Consider the following 6,675-nt stretch of genomic DNA (forward strand, 5'->3'; position numbering starts at 1 on the left):
AGATAGATAGATAGTGAGGGAGAGAGGGCGGGCGAAGGAGAGAGAGAGAGAAAGAGAGATAGAAATAGAGAGAGAGAGAAAGAGAGAGAGAGATAGAAAGAGAGTGTGTGAGAGAGAGAGAGAGAGAGAAAGAGAGAGAGAGAGAGAGAGAGAGAGAGAGAGAGAGAGAGAAAAGAAGAAACAAAATAAGGATTGGAAAAAGAAAGAATGCTGCATTAGTAATTCTTACTCATCTTTTTTTCTTCTCTGTTGTTTCTGTCTGTCGATATGATTGATTTTCCCTGAACATAACGAAATTGATGTGCTTTTTTCTCTTAAATTGAAGTCTAGCTCAAAAGATAATGTTGTTGGTGTTGTTTTTATCATTGTTATTGTTATCGTTGTTTTGGTTTTGTTGTTGTTGTCGTCGTTGTCATTGTTGCATTTATTGTTATATAGTCATGTTATTGTTCCTTCATTTTAAAAAGTGGATGGATTGAGGGTGCCATCAATATGTATTTCGTTTGCCAGTATTGTTCCTTCTTGTCTTTCTTTTTTTTCTTTCTTAGAACTTGATAACTATATCGTGAGGATTTTTCTCTCTCTTTTGAAAGAAACATAATACCTGTAATATGTTATATTTTATCGAAACGATATCATCCTTGTCGATATAACTGACAAAGATCGTTTCAGATAGTCTTCGTTTAGAGACACGATGTCATTATCTTGTCTAACTGTTTAAGCTTAAACAGAATGAGAAACGTTTCTTTTTTTTTTTCAACCTGAAGTTGATATTTCCAATTTATAATTCACATTTTGACAAAAAATAGATAATAAAAAACGGATAATGTGGTCACGTTTGTCCCACGTTTAGTTCTTTGGGTTACATTTTTTACTGTTTTGTCGTGATTTGATTCGATTTCTGGTGTTTTCAGAATTGTCCTCATTGATTTTCCCCCTCTAGAAGACGTTGAAAGAGTGAACAAGTATGCTGCAGTCGATAGAAGAAAAAATAATAAAGAACCGAAGTTTAAAGTTTACGGAAAGTGGGAGGGACGTAAACCGATAATTGAAATAAAAAGACGGCGTGCAGAAAATGCTAGCAGGTATCCTTTTTGAGCTGAACTAGTTCGAAGGATTTGCTGTCTGTTCTTAACAGATCTGTTTTTTTAAAACACTATATTGTTATATGGATGCAATAACACCTCACCCCACCCCTTTCCCCTTCAACCTGAAACTAAAATGGGCAAATGCTTTAGGCTACCTTTAGCAAACTTAATTGGGTGCATTTTTAAAGCACGTTTCTGTTCTTAGAATAGAAAAATCTGAGTACCTTTTTGCCTGTCAATTACGGCCGATTCTAAATCTATCTTCTTTTTATACAGCTCCAAAAATATTCGCTGTTTCATCAATTATTGAAATTGGCATTTCCTAAGAATAGAGTCTACAGTTTTTGTCGTGTAGAATCTGGCGACCACATCGTGGCTTTTACTTGAGCCAATGTTTGGAAGTCTGCTTTGTAAACCTTGCGAGTTGCAACAAGTTCATCTGGGTGCTTTTCTCCACAACCTTTTCAGGACACAACTCCCCCGACGAGCCACAACATGCAACTGAGACATTCTCAACAACGGTAATCCAGTGTAAGCTCTTCGATTAATCATAAACGATCTTCGGCACACGGAAATGGACTTTATTATATTTTGTAATGAATGCACCTATTGCCAGCTCACATAATCAATCACGGAGACGGTCGAGTTCGAATCTAATGGCGTTTCAACCACCAGTATTTCTTGTTCTATAAAAATGCATACCCTAGAAGCTGTCTAAGACGGTCACAATTTCTAAAGGAAAAAAAGGGCTGTGTTAGACAGGCAGTCATCTCACATAAATGTCACCCTAAAGTTTAAAATACCCAAGGGAGGAAATGAGAAATGGGCGTTTGTTCAGGTCACTGTTTAATACAGATGGCCATTAGAGCAGGTTTGACTGTATTTCTAATTAGTTTAATGTTTTAAAAATCAGATTGAAAAAGTTTCCTTAAAAAGTACTTGAACTGTATCTGGTAGAACGTGCGAGTAGTTGGGGGGTACCACTGGTAATTCTAACTTCTTTCTTTTACCTCTATTTTTTTCGATCTGACTTTCATTTGCTCTTCTCTGCATGGCCGTTCTTGTGTTAGTGTGCCGTTTGGTATCCAGCCTACAACATATTACCGTCTCAGGGCAAACTGTTCACGATACAATGTTTTGTGATTTTCAGTTAATATAATTTTTTAAAGTGCCTAGTTCAGGGGATACCCTTAATGATATCATACTGCCGTCCGTAGTGGAATGGTTAGGCTCGTGGCTTGTACATAAAAGGCGTGAGTTCAAGTCACATTAAGTGGGTACGTTTTTCACTAATTACAGATGAACCTGCTCTAAAAACCACGAGTTTAAGACATGCACGAGAACAATCGACAACCTACCGCAGCCTACTGTTTTTATTTGTATAATAATAGCACTGTCTAAAACAATCATATTTCCAAGATGACCACTTTTCTTCTTGACAATAAGGATCATCAAAGACAATTTCAACTGTTTCAATGTCTGTTTTCTAGGGCAATGTATCTAACTCAGCCTAAGTTCGCAATGAAGGACAGGGTCAAACCATAATAATAATAATAGATAGCATTTGTATAGCGCATATCCCCGCTCAACAGCAGGCTCTATGCGCTTTACACTATATCATTACCCCAGCAGACCATAGAACACTCCGAAACATTCTCAGCTTCCCGGGAAGCATACAGTGCGAGCAGCCGATTAAGCGCTCAAACACTAACAAACTGACAATATCTTTCGCTGTCTATAGCTGGGTACCCATTCCCACCTGGGTGAAGTGAGGAAAATTCGTGTAAAGTGCCTTTCCCAAGGACACAACGTCGGGCCCTTGACGGGATTCGAACCCACGACCTTACGGTTGCGAGTCCCTCTTTCTTGGTGGTTTAAATGTATTGATGAGGCTGCAAAACATAATTTATAATTTTATTCCTAAAAGAAACACAAAAACATTGCTCTTTTGCCGCTAACATAACATAACGAAGAACGTTTAAATGTTTTAAATCTATTCGAATCAGGATTTCTTTTGAAAGAAAGCCATTGATATCTTCACCTCAGAATTCAGCTCCTTGTTTTTAACCCCCTGGAACGCTACGGGGATTTCAAAATAAGAACAAATTTGATAAGAGTTGTTCCCCTTGTGGCGGCTTTGGGACACCGGCCGGTTTTCTTCCGAACTGCCAATCAAATTAAAGTCTGTGTTGGGAGCAAAAGACTCTAAGTCTGACTGGCATGCTGAATGGCGCGTGATTGGAATCCGGTCCTGAGTTTATCCCACAACGCTGGCTTTCCTCCCCCCTCCCCCCTCCCCTCCCCCCAAACAAAATGTTGAGGTTTCACTGAAGTGACATCTGTGCAAAACTTTGAATAAAATATAGAATGTCAGTTCTTAACTTGAAAGAAACCCAGAGAGCAGAGTGTTGCTATCGATGCATTCAGGGGCCTTGGGACCTAAAAGGAGAGCGCGGCTAGGAGTTGCTTGAAGTAGAGGGCTTCAAAAGGATATAATATACATTTTTGGGGGTAAACTGTATGCATTGTAGTGACAATTTGGGTCTGAACCTAAACATCATAATCTATTTTCTAAATTGGAATGTTTAAAAATTGTAGTTATATTATGTTTTACGCTACCATTAAAACATTTAAAACATTTCGGAGACCGGCTGCCTCGAGCCTCCCTGAGAGAGCCAACAGAAAGCAACTACCAATTAGAGAGACGGGGACAGGATTCAAATCTTTCAAAACGGATATCAAACTCACGTCTTCTGCGAGCGTCGGAGAAGCGCTTAACCACTTTTATACCGCAGACGCCGGTTATGTACTCAATGGAGAAAAGTTTACAAAAGCTAGAAAAAATTATTTTTAAAAAACGAAGACTATAATTTGTCTGCTAGACATATTTTTGCGTTTCATGTACCTTTTTGGATCTTTCAGGAAGTAATGTTTTGTCAGTTTAATATTACCCTCTAGCTGTATATTAAATTTAGAATCATCAGTTATACCATAGGATCAGTGGTTTATTTACTATAACAAAGAAAATTATGATGTTCTTAGTAAAGATGAATTTCTAGTAATTTCAATTTGTTGAGAATGAGAGGGAGAGAGAGAGAAAGAAAGAGAGAGAGCGAGATAGAGAAAGAGAGAGGGGGAGAGACAGGGAGAGAGATAGATAGAGAAAGAGACAGAGACAGAGAGACAGACAGACAGACAGACAGACAAACAGACAGACAGACAGACCGAGACAGACAGAGGTGGAGAGAGAAAGAAATACTAGGTGATTTATTTTATCGACTGATGGAGAGAGAGAGAGAGAGAGAGAGAGAGAGAGAGAGAGAGAGAGAGGGGGGGGGGAGAAAGAGAGAGAGAGAGAGAGAGAGAGAGAGAGAGAGAGAGAGAGAGAGAGAGAACGGAGAGAAAAAGAGGGGGAAGAGAGATAGTATGAATGAATGGAGAAATACACGCAGTTACTGAAGCACACAGGTAACCGCAACAAGGTCAAAAGATGGAGTACCTTTTTAATTAATATTACAAGGAGTAAGACAACAGAATGTCTTTTCATACGGGCCGATGAGTTTTAAGAGTGTTATCGCTGATTATTTGTTTTTGTTGGGTTTTTTTTTGGTCCGAACTGATTATTGCTTTACCACACATAATAATGCTCAATCACAATATTAATTTCTCCAATGAGAGCGCGCAAGGAGAAATCTGATCCGCACAAACAGGGAAAGGTTTAAATTACAAATCATGAAAAAGAAAAGAACAGGAAGTATAATATTACTGTGTCTAATGTAAAGTAATATCTTAAACAATTTACTCATCGAACTCATTTTGCGAAAGCAAATTTTGCACTTCTCGACTTACATACGAGAACTCGATAAACTTTATTAATTAAAAATGTAATATTCAAAACTAAAAATTGGAGAATGTTATCTTTTTTGCTTTAACATTAGAATCATTTTTCAGAGAGTTTTCTTAATTAAAGTTAGTTTAAAATACCGCACGTTACGTGCAAAGTAATTACTTTTTAATGAGAAATTCTCAGCGTAATCTCAAATACTATGGATTAAGAACTTCATAATGAACAAAAACACAGGATCCGATAATTTGAGAATGATAGTGGTGATGACTTGTTTGTTTTTATTTGTTGTTGTTGTTTTTTCCTTATTTTATTCTTGATAAACCCAGAATTGGGGCGGAATGTTTAATTCTTTTTTAAAAAAAACTAAAACCATAAAGTGAATAATAACAACAATAAAACGCTCCCCCTAAAAAAACCCAGCAACAAACAAAATAAACACAAACGCAACCGCGTTTTCCTACACATCTTAATACTTTGTTTCTTGTTTTTATTCATGAGTCATACAAAAGTGACGATGATGATGATGATGATGATGATGATGATGATGATGATGATGATGATGATGAGGATGATGATGATGATGATGAGGATGATGATGATGAGGAGGATGATGAGAATCAGGAAGGATTGATGAGTGAAAATATTTCTACCATCCTGTAAACACTATGTAAGTTCTTCTAGAGGAAGGCTTCCGATCATGAATTGTTATTGTCAACCTTTACTTAGCGCAACAGAGCTTCTTAGAAGAAAGAAGATACGTGTACCCATACGTTTTACAGAAATACAGGAATGGAACTCTTGCGTAAAAGGCTAAAAGTGTTACAACTACAAATCCGACAACAATTGAATTAAATGTGTGTTGAGATAAGGGTAGAAGGAGGTCATGCGCTTTGAAAAATTGGATGAAATTGGGTGTTGGGAAAATGAGAAAAAGGATTTGAGGGGGAGGGGGGGGAGGGCAAGTAAAAAAGAGGTGGGGGGGGGGTGGTGAGAGGGGTCACTTCTGAAAAAAGGGGAGACGATAATAATATCTTTAGCAGCTGCAGTGTCAGTGTGACCCATTGTTCTCTGGGAGGATGTCAGGGAAAATTGAATCCCGGCCAGCTAAAATATTCGGCATCCCGGGGTAACTTTGTTTTAAAAACTGTCAATGGCGCTTGGGTCGCTGCCGCTTTTGGGCAGTGGAAGCGAATCAGAGCAAAGAGAACGGATGCCGTAACAAGAGTCTTTGTGTCTGGCGTGGGTCTCGATTACATAGTTTTGTTCCTAGCCCTGTGCTCCCGAAAACGGTTCCTCGTTGTCTTACACTGGTGTCTTTCTCTGTGAGGGAAGTTTTTGGAGTAAACAGAGGCGTGTAATGAGAATTGTGTTAAGACCAGAAGCGAAACGGGCTCTCTCTCTCTCTCTCTCTCTCTCTCTCTCTCTCTCTCTCTCTCTCTCTCTCTCTCTGTGTGTGTGTGTGTGTGTGTGTGTGTGCGCGGATAGCAAGGAAATTGGGGGTAGGGGGGAAGAGAGAGAGAGAGGGAGAGAGAGAGTGAGACAGAGAGACAGAAAAAGATAGAGAGAGATAGAGACTGAGAGAGACAAAGAGAGAGACAAAGAGAGAGACAAAGAGAGAGAGGCAGAGAGAGAGACAGAGGGAAGAAGAGAAAGAGAGAGAGAAAAGGAGACAAAGAGGGGAGAAAAGAAAGAGAGAGAGAGAGAGAGAGAGAGAGAGAGAGAGAGAGAGAGAGAGAGAGA

At 38.8% G+C, this 6,675-nt stretch overlaps 1 protein-coding gene across 1 annotated transcript in view; it reads left to right on the forward strand.

Moving 5' to 3' along the window:
* LOC101857927 (protocadherin-9) overlaps positions 1 to 6,675 on the forward strand; it is a gene marked incomplete in the record, with an annotated part of 80,100 nt that overhangs the window by 46,889 nt on the left and 26,536 nt on the right.

Source organism: Aplysia californica, unplaced genomic scaffold (genome assembly GCF_000002075.1).
Source record: "Aplysia californica isolate F4 #8 unplaced genomic scaffold, AplCal3.0 scaffold00034, whole genome shotgun sequence".
NCBI classification, from domain to species: domain Eukaryota; kingdom Metazoa; phylum Mollusca; class Gastropoda; order Aplysiida; family Aplysiidae; genus Aplysia; species Aplysia californica.